The 22,180-nt window shown below is 40.5% G+C and overlaps 1 long non-coding RNA gene across 1 annotated transcript; it reads left to right on the top strand.

The window, feature by feature from the left end:
* The first annotated feature begins 3,603 nt into the window (after positions 1-3,603).
* LOC133208401 (uncharacterized) lies at positions 3,604-7,897 on the top strand. Its single transcript, XR_009724362.1, has 3 exons — positions 3,604-3,747; positions 4,944-5,053; positions 7,389-7,897. It is a non-coding gene; the product is annotated as an uncharacterized LOC133208401 (long non-coding RNA).
* The last annotated feature ends 14,283 nt before the right edge of the window (positions 7,898-22,180 follow it).

Raw genomic sequence — 22,180 nt, forward strand, 5'->3', positions numbered from 1 at the left:
CAGTAGAGGTGTAAACTCACTCAGTCCTTTTCATTTCCTAATGTCCAACCATTTTAGCATCTCCAGTGATGGGGAGATCAGGACAGAGATTTTTATACAGAAAAGTCCAAATTTCAATCTTGTTTTAGAAAATAAAATAAAATAAAGTAAAATAAAATAAATTAGTTTCACACTGTTTATAGAATAATTCTTTTTTTTGTTTTTGTTCCTGGAGAAATGCCATTTACAATTACAAGAATTGCTGTGTGTTAAAGCATTCCCTTGACAGCTTACACTGTCAAAGTAAAACTGAGACATCATTGGCAAGTGCCAGCAGAATGGCTCTGCCACAGTGAAAGAAAAGGATTCAATATGGCTAGAACCCAACTCTCTGACTAGCTAGGTATTCCTAAGGAAGAGCTGGCAAAGTAAAAACTCTGCAGCAAAAAGCCAGAAAAAGAAAAGTATTCACAAATGAACTCCTTTAAGCACAAATGCAACTTAAGGAAGAGAGCTGCACTGGGGCTTGAAAGAATTGCTGCAGGTGGAGAAGCAGGAACAAGAACAACTCTGCATGTTTTTCTCAAGCATAGTGACCAAAGCCCTTGGAAGCCTCTGAAGCAGTAAGGTGAGGGCTGAGAGATTATACTTCTCTGCTGCTCACCCTGCTGTGTCTCTAATATTCTTATATGGCTTATCAGAAAAGCCTGTGCTTCTAGCAAGCTCTTTTTCAAAGCATGTACTTTAAAATCACTTTACCTGTGATTTGTTCTTGACCAGCAGGATGATAAATTAGAGTGCTTAAGTAATCAGAAGTCTGGAAAAAGCCGAACACTGGCTGGGAGGGAACTAAGAGAAGTTTAATACCTTCTTTAAGGTCTCAGGCACACAAACTAAGAAGGCCACAAAGATGGCCAGGCACAGTCCCTACAATTGGAGAACAAGCATTTGAGGAACAAAGAGACAAACTGTGTTTTGCTTGGACTTACACAGTTAGAAAGCACACAAGACCCATAATGAGCTCAAACTGTAGCAATCTGCTGGCCATCTACTGTCAGGGTTGACAGCTCTAAAAAACTTCACCTTTTTCAGGAAACAAAGCTAGAGCAATCCATTTCAAACATATTGAACATCAGTAAAGTAAAGCAGCATTTTCCTGGCTTATGGAATTTTTAACATCAACAGGCTTCTGGACTGTTAATTCCAACTGCCATAACAGCTCACTGTTTTTCCATGCTGACACCTCTTTTCTCAAAGACAAAAAAACAACAGTCGGACTAAAAATATATTTGGGTTCATTAAGAAGGGTATCTGGGATGCTTATGTTCTCCCATTTTATCTACCATGACCCTTCAAAACAAACAACAGAGGTGAAGCTCTTGCCACAGAAGTTACTTCTTCACAACTGGGATCCATCACAAAGTATGATTTCAATTTTTACACTATCATGTTTGAATGTATTTTGCTCAGTTTGTATTCAAGAAACAAGAAATTAGAACCTAGGCCATTTCCTGGGGATTAATAAGAATGACCAGCTGTGAAGAATGGATGGTCTTAGGCACAGCTGGGGACCACTAATCCCCCTGTACAAAATGAAACATAATAAACTTTTCCTTAATGTCTTAGAGAGATCTAGTTGTGTCTGTAGGCACACACCATCTGTAGAAACTTAGCTCACAGAATCCTGAATGCTTCAAGTTGCATGAAAACTCTCTTGGTAGTCCCCCTTCAAAAACATTAACTTCTAATTAGGCAGTAATTTGGATTAAATGAGAACAGAGAAAAATTGAGTTTTCTTGAGATACAGGAACTCAAATGTACCAAGAAATTAAATCCAGGAATTAAATTCTATTCTCAGGGTAAGGAACTAGCTTGCAAACCTTCTGGGAAGGGATTGTCCTTTAGTGTGCATTTGAACAGCATCTAGCAAAATGGTTCAGATTTCTACTCACTATTGTAACACAAAACAATACAAATAATTTCAGGAATTTAAACAGAACTACTCCAAACAAATCAGGCAAAATGGTGAATACCATCTGAAGAAGAAGGTACATTTCTTGTAATTTTTTTCACCACATACAGTTGAAAATCCAACATTTTGCCACTAAATAGCACTATACCAATGGTTAAAATTCAAAAGAAACAATATGGCTGATTTTCAGCCTGTTTCAACCTACTTTCCTCAACACAGGCAGCTGCATCTACACAAACTGAGGTTCTGACGTTATTACTCATTTCTGATGGACCTATGGACAGACTCATCTCTCTTTCTGCTTCATACTGGAAGAAACGTTAACACCAAAAACTCTTCCACTAGAGAAAGAGGGCAGGGAGACACATGGCAGGACATACTCTGCAAAGAGGTCCATCGATCCTGCACAGCTATCTGTTTATACACTTGGGGGTAGAAAGGCTGATGCTTGTGGGAACAGGATATTTTGTCATATATTATTATTCTGGATTGAGAGCGAGGAAAAACTGCTGGCTTTCCTTCCACAGTTATTGTATTTTCAATTGCTCGCAAGGTCTCCCAGAGCCCAGAGAGGTATTCTGTTAAACTGAAATAAATAAAAACTGCTGTCTGATTGGCCAGAGATGAACAATTTCTACTACCCCCAGATGTATCCGTCTAGGATGTGCTTATTCGTATGATATGTGAACTAATTGTTTAACACTACCCCAGAACATAGTATTGTTCACCCAGAGAAAGCTACACAATAGAAATTTATTGACTCATCACACTACTATTTTTTAGCCAATTATGTGCCAGGATTTTTCCTTCGAATATATAACAATAGCAGAAAGATGCTTTATTTCCTTGGGACTATTACTCTCTTGGGTGGCAAAATTAAAATCAGCCTCTATAAAACACTTGTGACAGCTTACAGCAACCCCAAACTGTACAAAGGGTATCCTTTATTCTTATACATTATTAACAGCAATCTGGAAAACTGAGGGGGGAGAAGAGGGTGTGCGGTGTAAAACCCAGTGTCTAGTGCGCCAGCACAAAACCTTTGCGCCATCTCTATTCCCCCAAAAGCTTCCACACAGGACATCGGCCATCATAATCATAATGGGGTCCAGAGGCAAGGGGATGGCAGCAATCACAATAATTACTGAATAATGAGGCACTTGGTAGCAAATGGCCTTGCCATTTTGGCTAAAAAAATCATTAAAAAGTAAAAAACCAGAACTGACCTATTCATTCTATTGCTCTGGAGACAGCTGCCAGCTGAGAGGTACCACAAGGTCTTTCCCTTTCGAGGCCAGCCTCACCCCCACTCCCAGCCCTGGGCACAGAAGGTGGAATTTCCCCTCTTGTCCTTAATAGGAACAAAAGCAGAACAAACCCCGCGATCTTAACGTGAAAAAAAAAGACATACAAACGCGCTCGGACACAAGCACGCCGGTTCGTACGTGGGGAGTAGGTGCAGGCCGCCGCAGCAGCAGCGCCCTCTTCCGGCTACCCTCCGCTACGGCGGCTGCCACTGCCAGGAGCGGGGGGGCCTGCTGCTACGCTCCGCCGCGCCGCCGAGGGGCGCCCTGCCGCGGCCGGGCAGGAGCGGGCCCGTGGTGGGCCTCAGCCAGAGCTAGGCACGCCCCTCCACGCCTCTGCGTGGCCGAGGGCCTTCGGGCTGGGGCTGGGTTCTTGCTGGAGCGCTTGACTGGCCGCTGTGTTCAAATGAGCAGCCAAGATTATAAAAACGTGCATAAAATACATATTTACACACACACAGAGTCATCGGGTTGTGCCGCAGCATGGGCAAGGTGGAGAAGAAGATCTAATGTCGTTACCTCCTGGGTTAAACAGCATGGTTGGTCACTTAACTGATGATCCGTTTGCACAGCTTATGAAATACGGAAGAGCATGGAGAGGCACCTTTTGGTAACAGCATCTCAGTAACTGCCTGAGCAGCACAGAGGCTCAGACACATGCACAGCACTGGCAACGATCCCCAGCAGCAGTCTAGACAGTTGGTTTGGGTGGGAGGTTCTGTAAACTCCTGTTAAACCTAGCAGGCAGCCTTGTGCATTCCCTCACGGCCATCACAGCTGCCCTAGCCACTAATACAGGGACACTGGCTTTGGCAAAAGTTAGTGCGCAGCCCTACGAAACATCCCTGGGCACCTCTTGCTAAACCCGCGCTGCTGTTCTCCATGTGCCCTCGCACTGACAGTGTCCCAGCTGAACAAGCCCTTTGGCAATCAGGAGACTGAGCAGCGTGCACAGGATCCCGCTGCTGCTCCAGGTCTAGCGCTTTTATCGCCTCTGCGTAATAACTTAGGTGGATAACCTACGACTCAGACATCCCATCCCAGCATGAGTGTATCCACAACTGCAGACATCACATAATAGCATATCTCTGCAAGGGAAACTTTTATGCCTTCTACAGATACTCCTAGCTTGATTTTTCCAAATACCTCTCCTTTAGAGACCCTGATGAAAGTCCTTTCTAGTCCAAAAGCACCCACTTTACTTTTGAATGATGCTAGTCTCAGCTTGTGTAGGCAAAGCCAACTTTGCTTTTAATTGGTGAAGGAGAAAAAGTTTTCAAAGTTCATATTCTGAGCATTTTCCTTTATGAAATCTCAGGCACTTGCTGGTAGATGGCCACCTTCCAGCTATTTGTGAATTTTCCTGCTTGCTTTTTCTGCGTTGCCTCTTACTTCATAAAAGAGACACATCCAAAAAATGAACAGTGTAGGTCAAAACACATATCTGTACGTCATTACAGAGCAGCTCCTCAGCTCTTGTAACCCAGCTCTGACTTGGGCTCTTCACTACAGTTTAGACTAGAATAGTGCTTTGGAGTCTGTTATGATACAGGCCTGTTGTAATACAGAATCAGCGATAGCACTGCCTGTTAGCAACACACACACTCCACAATTCACATCATGCATGTGAAAACTTCCATATGTTCAGCTATAATTTTTAAAATGTGGTTTCCTGTTTGCTTTTTCAGTGAATGCTCTTCCTTATAAAGTCTGCAATCCATAAGCACTCTGCAGCAAGTCTGGACTAGATTTGAAATATTGCTTCCAGGTACCATCCCCATATCTGCCGATGTTAGAGGTAACTTCTTATTCTGCATCCTCAGGGGGAAAAGTCCATCAGCTAAGGCTCCTCAGAGCAGGACTGTGACTGGCTAATATGGCTACACAGGGACCTGGAGCAAGTGTTTTTTCCTTGCTCCCCCTTACTATGGCTAGAAAACAAAAGAGCTTCAGTGTGGAGGAAACTGGGGTCTGCTCCTCAGGCACCTTCCCTTTGGGAGCAAATGAGTTGGGAAAGGATATGAATTTTGCCCGGGTGTCCCTCTCCCACACTGTGGAGGCAGAACAGGTAGGCAGTGCCCAAAGATATGTTACATCTGCTGGCAGGCTTTGACTGTCGCTCTGTTATGGGGTAGTCCACCAAGGCATTGTCTACCTCCTGAAGCAACATGTGCCTACACCACATCATGGCTAAGTGAGAAGCCCTGCTAGCTCCAGTCAAGGCTGTGTGTGGATGACCAGACAGAAGGCAAAACCACACCTTGGCTATAGAAAAGGAAGGGGCAATGCCTGAGCCTCATTTCAGATAGCAGGCTTTAAATATCAGCTTGATCTGGAACTTCTCTTGCTCTACTGAAGCTATGCCACTATGAAACATGCAAAACCTAAAGATGAAACTATTCTGTAGTACACTGATTTCCTTCTCTTATTTCTCAGTGTGGGGTATGCTGGTAGTAAACAGTAGGCTCCCAACAGCAAAGCTTGTCTTTCAGACTGGCTGTGGCAGAACCCTAAACACAATGAGTTCTTCAGCAATGAGAGATTCAACTCTGGTGTCCCGCTTTATCATTCCTTGAGTCCTCCCTCTCCTGAGGCTAACAATTAGTGCAACAATTAAAAGGGACTCAGACTGCAATATCTCAATGTAAGACTTTGTACTGGTTATGCTTTTTTTCCCTTCTTTGTGAAATACATCAACATAATCAGTTCACTACTTGATCTCTTATCTGCAGTAGACACACACAGGAAAGGCACTATTCCATTGGTCATCCTGAAGGTCAGAACACCAGATAAAGAGTTTGACCCTTATTGAGTGCTCTGCCTTGGAAGGGTTTGTTTTACAAACTTAAAGCTTAAACAGTAAATGACAGACTTAAAGGCCAATTAGCTTGTTGGGCATGCACCTTGTTGCCATTGTCCCCTGGCTCTCTAGAATCCCATTCAAAAAGGAAATAATTAGAAAATTGCATTTGAAATTTCTGTGTCATTAATGTGATGCCTTCTATTTTTCCTCCCACCATATTTCAACCACATGTCTCAAGTTTCTGTTCCTTAAATGACTGTGTTGATCTCCCCCCAGGCATGTTTATAGGCCATGTTTTAAAACAAAACACATTTTAAATTAAAGGTCATAAGACTAGAACTTGAGGAAGCATCTACAGTTTGCTTTTGCAAATGTTCTGTGGTGAGGTAAAGACTTCTTTTTTGAAAGCTTTCTGGAAAAAACTTTGCTTTTTGAAAATGTTTTATGGGAAGAGCTTCTTTCATTTGATAATGCTTTTGAATAGAGAATGAATATCCAAAATATCTGTGTCAGAGAGACAGGAATACATCCAAATTTTGGCATGACTTGATTCATCAGTAGAATTAGGGAAAAAATGGCCTTCCTCACTAGCCTTACAGCTCCTTATCATTCACATATTCCTCATTTTAAGGGACATCACTTGTTTTGGTTTAATACCAAAATATCTATCAAAACAAAAAAAAATGATGTTCCCTCTTAATGTTCCAGATGTAACTAATTTCAGCTGTAAAAATCAGGAATGTGCAATCTTGAATTAAATTAACAGAACTATTTCCATGGGACCTTAAGGTTCCTGTGCCGATGGTTCTTTGTGGGTTCTTTTCTTTTTGGATTTTTATCATATGTTATATCACTTATTTGGGTCTTAGAAGATGAAGAAGTATGCCTAGGCCTCAACACCATGGTGCCAGAGTGTCTCCTAAATTATTAAAAACAGATATAGCAGCAACATGAATATCTATTTTTATGTATAGTGCAACCGTCAGTACTCTGACCCCAATTCAGAAAAGGATGTATATCCAGGAAAAAAAAATTAAAAATGAATCAACATATGTTTAACTAAACATTTGGATGAACCACATGGAAGTGGCAAGATTGAAGTGCATAAATGGAGCTAAACAAGGTAATTCTGTGAATCATATATTTCATCACATGTTCAGCTACCAGTGCCACAAGAAAGTAGAACTGCAGAAAAACCCACTTGCTATTGAATAAAATATAATGTAGTACAGAACCTGTTTCAAGAGTTATACATTGCTTTTAAGTTATAAATGAGTATAACATTACTGCTTATCTAACTGCTTCGACAAGGGTTTGTATCTTTCTGCAGAGCTTCACTCATTCTGATGGATATGCATAAATGGAACCAGGAGTGAATGGTCCATTTATTCCAGCCACAAGAGACGATCCAGAATAAAAGTTGAGGCTTAAATTAGTGGCAAGTGAATTAAAATTGTAACTTCTGAGAATGATTTGTGGCTTCTGAAACTGTAAAAAGATGAAATAATACAGTGATTTATATTGGCTTACAATGCCTTTGTCAGTTGCAGAAAAGGATCAGTAATCAAAGTGATGATTTCTATGAGGAACTAATGCCAAACTAAGAACTCCAAACTATACAGTAATAAAGCTACTAGGAGCCCATATAGAATTCAGCAACTCCTGGGAAACAATTACATCAGTTTGGAGCTATTACACAAAGCTACAAAACTTTTGGGTTTGCTGCAATAAAATATGACTGAAAACAAAGTTTGGTTTCCTTTCTCCAGTGTTCTAGTCACAAAGCCATGTGCTGCGTTCAAATGAAACTGCCACTGGTTTGCTAAAAATCTGCCCCATCCAGTTTGGACTATCATAGAATATCATAGAATAGTTAGGGTTGGAAAGGACCTTAAAATCATCAAGTTCCAACCCCCCTGCCATGGGCAGGGACACCTCGCTCTAAACCATATCACCCAAGGCCTCGTTCAACCTAGCCTTGAACTAGTTGTTTTGTCCCTATATTTTGAAGAAAATAAAGCTCACCAGTGATCTTCACCTGCCTCTGAAGATCCTTAATGGTCTGCAGTCGTGTTTTAAAGTATTTAATAACAGATATTCAGAAAAACATCTATAGTGCAAATCATTTTAACTTAAGGGCTGTTGTCTTCCTGAAAAGAACAAAGGGCCTACCAACAGAAAACTAGGACTTGGTTATTTCTATGTGCCTTTATTCTGTATACCTCTGCCCACACTTCCATTTTCACATCCAAGTGCAGCAGCCATGATCACATCCCCATTCCTGGGGCCACTTGTGCATGTTTCCCTGTTCCAGCAATGTCTTCTAGCCAGCCAGATTACAGCATTTGCACTACTATTGCAGGCTGCAAATAGCTACTAAGGTGTCCCTGCTGACTGCCTTGACTCAGAAGCCTGCATGGCCTTTGGTCTGATCCTGAATTTCGGGGAGATTAACTTCACTTTCTGGCACAAAAAAAAACCACACACCCCCCCCCCCCCCCCAAAAAAAAAGACAAACCAAAAAACCAAACCAAACCAACCTATGGAGCCACTAGATGGCACTTTCAAAACATGATTTTGCACAACGCCCAGCGAGCTACAGATCTGTCCCTGAATTGCAAGGTGAGCAGTAAACCTACATAATAAACGTTGCTCTCCAAAACGTACACTGATTGCCCTGAACAACAGACGTATTCAAAAGGTTGACAAAGTAAAACGTCCTTTGTACCAAATACAGAACTTCTTCTGCCTTCCACCATAGCATCATCCTTTCCAAAAGGCAAGGCCATCAGTATGTAACCATGGGCGTAGTAAGGCATATGTAGTATGACATCCAATAACCCTTATAGCATCTGTAGGGACAGAAACTTCATGACAGAGGAGATACATGTCAGACTGGGAGTAGCAATCTCCTTTCTAGTTTGGAAACTATCCTAGAGACCAGATTTTCCAGCCATGACTTTAGAAAATCTGTGCATTTTGAGTATATTTTTGTATACTGCTTTGCTGTTTCATCCCTTCTGTCTCCTGCTAGAGACAGTATTGACGAATGAACTTGGGTTTAGAAACGGCAAATGAAAAGTCTTATTTTAGGCAATAAGCTCTTCAGGGCAGGGCTCTCTGTCTCTTTTCACGTTTATCTAGTGCTCAGCACCATGAAAGCACATACTCAGGTCTCAAATTTTCTGCAGTGTGATTACAGTAAAAGTAATCCCATCATATAACGTTGCAAGATATTGCTAATTAGCCATCAGAAGTATAATGACTACTTTTACCCCAGGGCAGAAAAGGTGGAAACATGATACCAGTGCAACAGAGGGCCAGAGAGCTAGTCTCTAACCTCTTCATAAGAGGGTTTCAAATCAAGATAACCTTGCAACACTCAAAATGCAGAACTGCTAGGCTATGTGCTGCTATTCGGAATTCATCACCATGGATTGAAATGTTCTAATTTTCACTTTCTGATCACTCATTGCCTAGTCCTGTCTACAACATCTACCACATGTTCCAGATGACATCTACCAGTGTGTCAGCAGGCACTCTTTGTCCTTGACTTGTTATTTTTTAGAGCTCTGGATGCATAGTACATGGAATTAACTGGAGTTTAATGGCTGTGGTTCTTTGTTACAATGGCAGTAGGAAGACTGCCGTTATAAAAGCTATATGACCTCAGCTCTTGAAGGATTTTCTGCAGATGGAGTGAAATGGATAACCGTCCTGGGTCCATGGAAGTAGCTGTGGTGCACTGTGTATTTGCTTGTTTGAGAGGTACTAGAAATGTAAAACTCGGGGAAAGTTCTCACAATTTTAGACTTCATGGCTGAGAAAAGGAGCAGAAGATAGCTGTGTTCATGAAACAGACAAGGCTTCATTCAACTAAGCTGACATGTGGAAATCTTATTAACTGTGGCAGTCTGCTTAGTCTGCAAGGTTTTGGAGCTTTTGTTAATAAGGAAGCATTTTATGTGTTTTCCATGGTAATTGCTTTGTGCAAGCATATGGAAAGAGAGGGTTTATGAAAATGAAAACATGTTATGAAAATATATGTCACATACACACACAAAAAATACTAAAAGAAATTCTTCAAGGTGCAAAGTTGAGCATATCAGAACCAAGAAATACCAGAATTAGGGTTACTTGTGGACCATCAATTTGGTTCCTTTGAGTCTACAAATTCTGTTAGCCTTTAATTTCATTATAATAGGTTCGTAGTGTTTCATTCCAAGCCAACCCTGTTCTATTGAGAATATATAACTGATTGTCACATTCTTTTGTTCTTGATATATATTTTACCTGCTGCCATTTGATGTATGATCCTTATTTGCTGTACATTATTTAAGCCCTTCTAAGAATCTGCTTATTAACTTTTCTAAAGCATTCATCCCTTGAATAGCTAAATGCTTCATATATTATTTATTTTCATAATACCTATGTAAATAGAGAGTAAATGAGACAACAAAATCTGACAGATGGGAAAGGAGCCAGAAAGATTATGGTTAAAACATTCTTTTTGGTTGCTTAGCTGGCAATTCCTACGACAAGACTTTTTACATGTTTGCCATTATATGTCAGTTTACATAGGCAAGACTTTACTGGTGCTTTTGCAGTAAATTAAATACAAACTATTTTTTCATTAATTCTGAGTGGCTCATTAGTGTCGAACTTAGAAGAAGCAAACGTGATAAATGGAGAAGCATCTATGTCCCAATCTATGGCATCTTTCCTCTTTTTGCAACCTTCTGCTTGATTTCCTAATGTGGATAGTCCATGCGTAACTCAAGTGACAAATCCAGACACAAAGCTGGCCATGTCTTACATCCTGAATAAGATATGACACAAACAAAATCTACAATGCCTAATTGCAAAGAAAAAGTAAAAAGGGTTTGGAAACGTCATTAATACGTGTGTAGGGGAGGGTTTCTCAATCTGTGAATATTTTCTAACCTAAACAGCAAAGACCAAGGAACCATTTTATACAAAACAAATGACAATACTCAATGTGCTTTTTCTCTCCTGTCATATGGTTCCTCTGAGGAGAATTAAGACATTAAATAAAAATGATACAAAGAATCAATTTCTATATGTTTGGCCTCTGAAGAGTGGAACAGGTGTTTGCTTGTTTTGTTTTTGTGGGTTTTTTTAGAGCACTCACATGTCAGCTAGACACTGCAATAAGGGGCCAAGTTGTAAAAATGCTTTCCAGGCTGAATAAATGTCTCTGAAATTCTATTCACTGCAGTGTGATCCATACTCCAGGTATGAAAAATTTCTGTGTATTCAAGCACAAAATTTGAACAAGCCACTGTTAAAAAAAATACTACATAAAGTATGTGATTAGTATGTCTTACAGAAAATGCTTTGGTGTGCAAAATTGTTTCATAGTAGATGAAAGGTTATTATCTTAGAGTGAATAGCTGTGACTCACAGCCTGACTAATCAGAGTCTGAGTGAGAAACAAAAAGCAACTTCAGTGAAACTTGTTTGCATCCGCTAAGGAACAGGCTATTTCAGTTCAAGTTTTGTTTATATCATCAGGTTGTTGGAGGACACAGAGCTCTGAAGTACGTGCCTTACATGTTTCAGCATATCTCCTATTCCTTCTCTGGATATCCCTCTTTCTTAATTTCATGCATGATGAAAGGAATTGCCACATCCATTTCCAAGGGACAAACTGTCCAGTAAACAATGTATAAGCAAAGGCGAAGATTTCTCACAGCAGTCCTAGCATGTACAGTACACCAGACTGCAGTGAATCATGAGGACACCAGCATTGCACCCCGTGAATGTAAGTGCTCAGTTTGCAGGTGGCAGGAGTTGCATGCGCTCCTGCACCTTTTTGGGGGGCTCAGCTATGCTGAGCCCCGTGCTTCAGAACCAGGGACAGCACCTTCCCCAGCTGGGACTGTACCCCGACACCCATGGCAGCACCCCGTGGTGCAGTGCCCCTCCACAGCAAAGCATGACTGCTGGTGGGTCATCACCCAGCTTTCTGCAACCCCAGCAGGGTATGACCTAGGGCAAGGCGGGTGGCTGGCAGAGGTGATGACTTTCATCAGGCCAACCTGAAGCAGCTGATGGATGAAGACAAGGGGTTTAGCCCCGATTCAGGTCAAGCCCTTCCAACACCTTTACAAGTTCATGAGAAATACGTAGAATCATAGAATAGTTAGGGTTGGAAAGGACCTTAAGATCATCAAGTTCCAACCCCCCTGCCATGGGCAGGGACACCTCGCTCTAAACCGTATTACCCAAGGCCTCGTCTAACCTGGCCTTGAACACTGCCAGGGATGATGTGATATGTCACTTGAATAGGATGTGTTATAGCAGCTGGGCTCCCCCCACACCAACTTCTTTTCCCCTTTCACCTTTCCATGTGTTATTAAATACAGAAGATATAGTGCTTGAGTATTCTCATTTGGTACCTGATTATATTTGCTGTGATACAGGCAGAATTAACGACAATATGACTAACTAATAAATGTACAGCATGATCTGTTAATTTTAAACACTAAAGTTCATCAACAAATCTGTCCATTTAATGTCAATTTTCTTTCAAATTTCTGAAGCATTTTATCTGCATTTGTGGTCAAAAGGCCACATTGTATCCTTTTTCCAAATAGTTTGAATATATGAAAAAAATCTTACTATATTGCACATTTGGCAGTAGTTGGCTATACTGCACATTTAAACACACTATACACTCTCTCATAAAAGCAGTCCTGATTCTGCAAATAATGCTGCAGTTCTTTTCATGAGTTGCAGAAAACCTGCAAGATGCACAGACACACAAGGGTGAGTATATAATCACCACCTGCCAAAGTAGGAGAAGGGTCCTGGAAATCGGAGGTAAACAGAGATCTTTGTGAAGATAATTTCAGTTTTTTATAAAAGACACACCGAAAGGATTTAAGAAAGACTTGGGAGAGGAAAGGTCAAGGGGCAAGATGAAAGAAAGAGGTGGGGTGAGGATTTCTTCTTTTAGGAGAGAACAGGAGAGTCTGTGAAGCAACATATACTAAGAGATGGTGTGTGTTATGGAAAAGCATTTATGTGTATGTGTCCATATATACATATATAAACATATATTTGCAAAATACATCTGAAAAAGGAAAGAAAATATTTCATATTTTAAATAAGGCTGAATTTAAATTATTCTAGGAATGTTAAATGTGCTGAAACCACAAGTAAAAGACTTCAGGAGGACATGGGCAATATTCCTCTGATACAGGGTTTTATATTTTCCCCTTACAGTAAAGAAAAATGAAAAATACCAAAATTGTAGGTACTAGTTAAATACCAGATCTTGCTGAGGTCAAGGGTGGGTAAAAAGACAAGACCTGAGCAGAGGAGCTATGAGAGTCAGACATGTTTGCATTTGGGAAGCAGGTATTTCTCATCTTTTTGAGAATTGCCATAGGCGTGCCTGGTGCACAAAGATCAACAGCTGCCAGACAGTTGCTGATGGAAAAACACTTTGAAAATCCATTTCATTAGGGAAGGGGCAGTCAAGGAAGACAGAAGACATAAACAGAATGGCAAGTGTTAAAATAATTGTTACTATGTGTGGAATTACTGGTACATATCTGTCCAGGGCTTTTAAAGCCAGTAATTGAGAACTTACGTCTGACTCAAGCACAAAGGTATAGTAAGACCTCTTTTCCCTTTTTAGCCACTTTTACTAATTATAAGCTGGTTTATCTCTCAGCCTCCAAATATCGTTCTCAGAATTAAATGTGGAAGACAGTGTGGCTATTAAAATAATTATCCAGGTGACAGAATCTTAAAAAAAAAAAAAAAAAAGACTTCCTGACTTGTACTTAGGCTATGTAATTTTGGGCTGATCTTGCATTCTTATGGGCATCTATTTCCATGTTATATGGCAAGCTGGTCCTATTTCTGTATTTATTAAGCTACTGTTTATGGCATTTTCAGAACTGCATGACAGTAAATTAGACACTTTACACAAAGTTTAGCGTATTTTGCATGTGAAGGCATGAGCAAATGTGTTTGTTCTTCTAGCTAGAAAAAGAAAAATGGAAAGAAAAAAAAAAAGATGCAAATACATTCATCCTACTGTCCTGTAATCACCTACAACTAAAGGTGGACTTGTCTGCACAGGACAAGCTCCTGTCCTTACACTCCAGTGGAAGTTAGATGCAGCCGTTAAGTCTTGGCTTTCTAGACGCTATGGCAATGGTACAACATAGAGGATATTGCTGAATTGTCAGTCTGTGAGTGACCTCACTGAGATTTGCACTTGGGAGCATTCAGGTCACTTTTTGATCCATCCAGCTGAAGCTAGTGAGACTGTTCAAGAACTGCTCTCACTGGGACCCATGGTTCTGGCTCCTTTCCTTCATGGAAAGGCAGATGGAAACATACGTACCCTTTCCAATATTACTTTTAACACATCAGAGCTGTATTTGCTGCAGCATTGCACTGAGATTGCAAATGGGCAATAGTATGATGCATGAAACAAAACTGCTGCAAAGCGTTTTCTCCTCTAAGAATTGATTCCAGTACCACTAGCTCAGTATTTTGATTCTCTAACTTCTCACTCTCTTGACAAGTAAGAAATTGACTAAAATTTAATTCAGCCACTGCTCTAGACCCCTTCTGTTCACCTGACACCAGCTCCCTTAACTTTCATTTCAGCAGTTCCCACATCAAGGCAAAGCACTGAGTTTAAACAGCCCCATTTGAATAACCTTCTACCAAACATCCTATATAAAATGAAATGGAAATGAAATGGAAATATTTTCATGTCCCAAAGGAGAATGCTCAGACAGACTGATAATCTGCAAGGCAAAACTGTACCTTGAAAGTTATTGCAGTGACACACACATCAGAGGCATGCTGCAGCTTACTACACACTGCTGACTTGGGTGGCTTGCTTGGATAAGCAGTTGCTCCTCATGTATTACAAAAGCATATATATATGTACATATATCTTTGTATATTATATACATACACATGTATGCATCTTAGTACAGCATATATTACAATGAAAAAAATAAAATATCTTACTTTCATCAGTCTTAAGAGATTGTACAAATCAAGTAACTTCTACAAAGAGCTGTGAACTGGTAGCTTTTACGACTTCTAGCCTGAGAGAGTAACATGTTACCGAATAGATACAGGGTGAAAAACTGAGAGATGGAAACTTGCTGCTTAAATTGTAACAAAAGCTCTAACTTTCTGACACATCAAGGTAACTGGAAGGTTGAGCAAGTTGTTGTCGTTTTGGAATTTTAAGCCACTGTGACTGAAGTAATTAGTTTTGGTAAGTTTTGTTCCACTTTTAAAGAAAATTATTTCAGAGAACCACTGAATCATGAAAGCTGCCTGTTTTCATCACTGCATTGATCTGTATTCATTCATGCTCAAAGTACTAACCATCTACATAACTTCAAACATGTCTTCAAGCCCCATAGTGTCTTAATTCAAAATTAAACCTGGAAGTGATGCACTGAATCGGTGCTTCCAGTAAGTGACAACTTCCTTCTCCCAACCTTGTAAGAGGAAAACGAGGGCACTCTCTTACATCTCAGAATGATGTTGAAGTGACCATCCAGTAAGAGGCAAAATAGCACTACAGTTAAGAAACCCGCCAAGCAAAGAGAAAGTCCCTTGCAATTTAATGAAGCAGCAGAAAGGAATCCTAAAGTCCATAAAGGAGGACTCATTTGCAGAAGAGAGAGATTAACAGTGAAGAGGCAAAATGTCCAGATGACACAAAATTATTTAGAGCAACGAAAATTAGAGATTCATGGAAATTTCAGGGGTCATTTTTTAAAGATCAGCAGGCACCACAGCTGTTATAATTCAGTGTTGATAAAGCATGAGACAAGGCACATCAGGCGAAATTACATGCAGGAATTGCTAGGTGCCTATAGCCATCTAGAGGAAGAGCTGGTCATTCACATAAGTCTTGTTTCCACTGAAATCAAATTAAAATTGATGTTTAAAAATGTATTATCAAATACTTTTGCATCAAGTTATATCTCATAAGTCGTTGCAAGTTATGTCTAGTGCCTCTAGTGTCCTGTAGAAACATAGAGCTACTAGAGAGAGTTCAGTAAAGAGCCAGTAAGATGATGGCAGGATTGGAGCATCTCACAAATGAGGAAAGGCTGGGATAGTTGAGACTATTCAGCCTGGAGAAGGGCTGGGGAGATCTCACGGATGCATATAAATATCTGAAAGAAGGGTGTGAAGACAACAGAGCCAGGCTGTTTTCAGTGGTGCTCAGTGACAGAACCAGAGGGAAGGGGTACAAACAGGAACAAAGGAGGCTCCCCTCTAAGCAGCAGGGAACACCACTTTATTGTGTGGATGACCAAGCACTGGCCCAGGTTTCCCAGAGACATGGGGGAGTCCCCATCCTTGGAGATATTAAAAAAACTTCAGAACATGGTCCCAGGCAGCCTGCTCTAGGCACCCCTGTGCTTAAGCAGGGTGGGGGTTGGACCAGATGATCTCCAGAGATCCCTTTCCAACCCCAACTATTCTGTTAATCTGTGTCTTTAAATGAATGCTAGTGGTTGAGTTTAACCTGCACTTATTTGTAAATACTACAGTTAAAGGGGTTTTCATTGAGATTTCTGGGTGCAATAACCAAGTGACAAACCGCTAGACAGATAATGCAGGCAGTGAAAATTGCGATGCTGCAGATCAAGACACTTCAAATCACATTTTAGCTGAAACCATTTTCTGTTACGCTTTACATTTTTTAAATGTTGAGATTTTGTCAAATTCAGTATTTATCTGTATCTCTGCATATAGATAAAAGCACCCTACTCAGTAAAGATGTTGGATCAAAAGCAAAACTAACATAAGATTTTGCACTTGCCTGTTAATTGCTTAAAATCAAGCAAAACCAATATATCTCAATATTCAAAATAAGGCACTCGTCCTCTGAGTTCATAGAAAGCTTTGTGGAACCTTTTCCTCTGGACTGCAATGTCTAGACTTGCTGCCAGCTGATCTTGGTTACTCACATTTCTGACCAGTTTCAACAATAGTTCCTAAACACTGGGGAAAATTGTAACTCAATTCCTTCTTTACACTTAGAACTTAAGGAGTATCTTCAATGATGTTATTTCTAGGAAGCAACCAAAACTTGGACAGGCAAGCACAAAAATAAGAGAAAGTCATGAAGAAAATTATTTTTATTATGTCTTTTGCTTAATATATTTTTAAGCTTACCTTAAAAAGACCAATCCAAACCCCAAAACTTTATTTGTAGATATAACGTTAAAAAAAATAAAGAGAAGCAAGAGGGGTAACTTTTTTTCCCCACCTAAGCTTATTCAGTTACAGAAACCCTTCAGTCAGTAGTTTACTGAACTATTAGCACTCCCTGTAAGCGGTCTTCAGTTTTACCACTGATTTTTAAAAGAACAGCCACTCAGGTAAGTGCCTGAACCCTGTACTTACCATTAGGCATGCACCCAAGCTCTGCATATTCCAGATATTATAACTAAGATGGTAAAAAGATTTCCCTCTCTGGAGGAAACATCCTTATACCGTGGGTGAGCCTTTTAAGCTCTCCCCCAAGGGCTGTGACTCAAGTTGCTGGAGGTGTTTGTGTAAGAAAGCAAAAGACTATTTCCTCCATAGAAAAGAAACCTGTCTGAAGAGGCTGTGCTTTCAGCACTGCACACCAGTTCTGAGAATAAAGATGCCCACAAGAAGCACAGCAGTGATTTCTAGCGAGCAGTTGACACTGGTTTCAGCTAAACAAGCCTCTGTACCATAACTGCCTTGGTAGAGGTATGTCACAACTCTGTTGCAAATTAATTTTTGAGTTTGTCACAGGTATCCCAGTTTCTATCCTCTAAAAATACATCTTATGCTAACCTCTGCTGGTATGTAATAGGTAACTGAAAACACAGACAAGCACCAGTTAAAGTTCTTAGGGGAACTGTTGTGCAGCATCTGAACTCCAGTTGCCCAGAATTTCACTTTATTAACAAGTTTTGCACGGTTTCTCTGAGAAACAACACACTTCCAATATTTTCAGGAAGCTGTTGACACTCACCAAGAGGACAATCTACATGGTCTGTAAAAATGCTCTTTCTTTATCCTGCAATGTAGTGCCGTATCACATCTGGCATACCAGAAATACTGCAGCATTTTACCTAGCAACAATATACATTAATGGAGGTCATAAGCCTCCCTGAAGAGGAGCTGCTCTTCTCTTTCACTTCTTTGCAGGTTATTATGTTGTTGTCCTGGCTTAGTGCATCATTATAGCATCATGGGACCATTTAGGTTGGAGGGGACCAACTGCCTGATCAATGTAAAGCAACGGTATGAACTCAGAACTGTAAAACTTCTGAAGAGTCCACAAAGATGCTGTACTTTTGCCATGAGCTGGAAAAGTTTGTCTTTCCAATCACACAGATCCTCAACGTCTTTGGCTGTACCAGCAAGTTTCCCCTGTGACATGGTTAATAGCAAGGACCTGGACTCTGTCTTGCTGCTGTTCCATGTCAAAGGAGAAGATCTGCCTGCACGCAGTTCCAATACATAATACCAAATCAATGAACTTGCTTGGCCAAAGGTAAAAATAAACAGAGAGTACTCCTAATTTTATGATTTCCAGTTAGTTTACTGATATTTCCAGTAGGTTTCCCAATGTTAAAAATAGACCATACTCTAAATAATCAGGCAGTGACTCCAATTACTGAAATGCCAGTAGATTAAGATGCAGGTGTACAGTAACAACTAAGAATAGGCTATAGCAAAAATGAAGCCAGCATGGAACTGACATTCATAGCTTGCAAGATGGGATCTGACTAATTCTCCAAAAGGTGGGTGCCTAGTCTAAGCCAATCTTCTACCTCCAATGGGTAAAAACAGACAGGCATTGCTGATACCACTGTGTGATTCAGCAAGCTTATTCAGACGTTGCCTCTCTTTTTTCCCCCTGAATATAGAGGATGCTTAGCTGTAACCACTTAACATTTAAATTTCTAAAGCTAGATGGGATTAACCTTGCCTTTGGTGTGCCACAGATTCTTAACGTGCCTGTAGTCTTTAAAGTCTAATAGGATTTCTACAGAGGTATATACTGAAGGATAAAAGCCCCAGAAACACTGGGCTACCAGGCTACAATAAGAGCTTTGCTGATGTGTGAAAGGTTCATCTTCATTGTTACCTATATCTCACATACATATTGAGGCCATATTGCTGAAATTGCAGCTGCGCTGGGCAGGGCGCTTCTCCTAGGATGAAGGATCACTGCCTCCCTAAGATCGTGTTTTACGGTGAGCTTGCCACCAGTTGCTGCAAGAGAGGTGCCCCAAAGAAGAGATATAAGGACTCCTTGAAACAATACCTTAGCCTTGGCTATATAGACTACCATCATTGGTCCACCTTGGCTTCCAATCAGGAGACTTGGAGACACACCATACATAATGCCGCTGACTCCTTTGAGAACTCACGCAGAACTAGTCTCAAGAAGACAATGTAGAAAGAATCGTGCCCCACCTATACCACCCAAGGAGACCTTTCGCTGTGCGTTTTGCTGGATTTGCCTATCTCACATCGGCCTTTTTAGTCATCAGCGCATTTGTAGTAAGTGTGGGTAAAAACCTTCCCAAATCTTCGTTCACAAAGTCAAGCCATGCTGATGACTACATTATGATGGGACCTGTAGACAAACAGCCTTTCCAGCTGCTCCTGAACCTGGAAGTAAGCCCTTCAGTAGCTGAGTCAGGTAATAATCAAAAAATGACCACCACAACTGTCTCATACATCACAGACTATTCTGACACATGTTATATAGAGGAAAACACTCATGCCTATCACACGTCCGATCTGATGGAAAAGACCACAGCAAGCAAGCTATACCTATCCCACTCCAACAAAGACCTACAGCAATGCTGGAGGTGTCACAGCCTCCACACTGTTCAACAGGAAGAAAGAAGCTGCAAAAGAAGGGGAGGTGTGGCATGCTTATTCCTATCCTATAACATGTTGCAACAGTCAAATGTAATATCCATGTGGCAGAACATCCAAATGCAAGTTTTTATGGACTGTGAATATAGAAAGCTGAATAAGGCAATAAACATTTTATTCAGGCAATGTTTCAGGCTCATTATTTATCTCTCTGATATTAGGCCTCTTATACAAGCAAAATCAATTTGTAACTTAAAAAAACTGCCAGCTTTCTTATGTAATCCCATTTCACCGTGAAAGATTATTAGACTTCTGCTCCATAAATCTGTACTGTCAGGTCTATTTATCTTCAGGTAGCATTACAAGTTGGTGGGTTTGTTTTTTAAAGCTCAGATGTCTCACTTTTCTATAGTTGAAGCTAACTGGGCTACTCTGCCACGTATCTCTAAGGACATGTCCTGTCTTGGAGGTGGCTTTTTATCCAACCTTTATGAATAACATCTCTTTCTTTTGAAAAATCTCTTTCAAGTATATCTTTTAGTTTTTGCTGCTATTCTCACCTACTTAAGTCATTGATCTGTTGGAACAATTCAATGTAGCTAATGGCTTCAGAATACATTGTTCCAGGATCACAGAGTGACCTGCCAGCATGTCAGCTTGGGCCAAGTGTGCAAATCAGAAGAAAAATTAAGTACATAAAGTGACATTTGTAAACACTTGGGCTTTTACACTGACATTAAACAAGTTCTTCCTTCTCCAATACCTTTGTCAGCAGTGAACTCAAGCGTAACAGACTGACAAACTAAGTACTAAAAATAATGCGCCATATGTCCACTGGATTTAATAGAACCTGCAGGTCCAGTTCCCTCTGATTCAGATTTAAAATGTGTGATGGTAATATGAGAATGATAATATTTTATTTTACTCATTTGTCTGGGTATTTCTCCTTTTTCAATAGTGTTACAATACATTTAAAGCCCTTTTTGGTACATTTATTCACCTTTGACTGACAATCATAGTTCCCCATGCCAGGTACCATTAATGGAAAAAAATATATACATATATATTTTCAAGGGGGCTTCATATTGTACTGACAGCGAAGAATAAATACTTGTAAAACTGTCCTGTGGATTGTTTCTTTATTTGTTTTTCCTGAGGAATTGTCTCCACCATTCATAATGAGAGGACACTTCTAGTATGACATGGGACCTCTGGGAGACAAAGGTAGAGCGGGGACTGACCAGCTCAGGTTACATCTCTATGGAAAAAGCAAGGCAATTGTTATCTACAGTACAGCTTGAGAAGGGTCTGGCAGTGAGAGTACCATCTTTGAGAATATGGGAAAGGTTTTGATGAAGCCTGGCACACACCTGACTGAGTGCTAGAGGAACCCAGGTCACTCTGTTTGGAGAGTGCCAGCCAGAAGGCACACTCTATAGTCAGTCAATATAGAGCAAGGAAGGCAGATAGAGATGGGGCCCCGGCAAGGTGAGCCCAGGGCAATGTTACTCCCTGGGTGATCATCTGGGCCTTATTCTGTATGTAGAGCTCCACTTGACCTCAGCTGCCAACAATTACCCTATGCATAACTTCTGTTGTGTATTATAATAGCAGGAATTAATTATTTCATTAATGTCTACCTTCAGGATTACTGTCTGCTAGAACCACATCTGCAGTTAGCGGTCTGGATTTAGGGTCTGGGAACAGTATTTGGTTTATTTTGGGTGCAAAGGATGTGTTCCACATTAAGTAGAGGAGACTGGCTAAAAATTATTTACCTCTTCCATTTAACAGAAGAGACTGTAATGTTCTCTGCCCTTTGCTTTGTTTGCTCCAATAGACAAAACGAGTCTCTGTCCCATAGCTAAAATAACCCTTGAGATTCAAAACATCAGTCATAGCATTTCCTTCTGTGGCCCTGGCCTGCTACAGAAAACCACTGCTGGAACAATACAGGGCCATCCAATTTGGGAAAAGTAACACAGGATTTCATAGACAAAAATGTCTAGAAGCTCACTTCCAGCTGAGATCACTTCGTACCTTAACAATCTCCAACCTAAATGCACAAACCTCCTTGAGGTTTAGTATTTCCACACCACAGCCCCATGCAAACAAACCCATGAACCTGCCAAGCATCTTGTCTCACAAACTGGGAATTAATTAGTATATTTAGACCTATATTTGGAAAATACATATATACTAGCGAAGGCATCC

This window comes from Neopsephotus bourkii, unplaced genomic scaffold (genome assembly GCF_033783945.1).
Source record: "Neopsephotus bourkii isolate Nb327-2 ecotype Australia unplaced genomic scaffold, CSIRO-AGI_Nbou_v1 NB_272, whole genome shotgun sequence".
Classification (NCBI taxonomy): Eukaryota; Metazoa; Chordata; class Aves; order Psittaciformes; family Psittacidae; genus Neopsephotus; species Neopsephotus bourkii.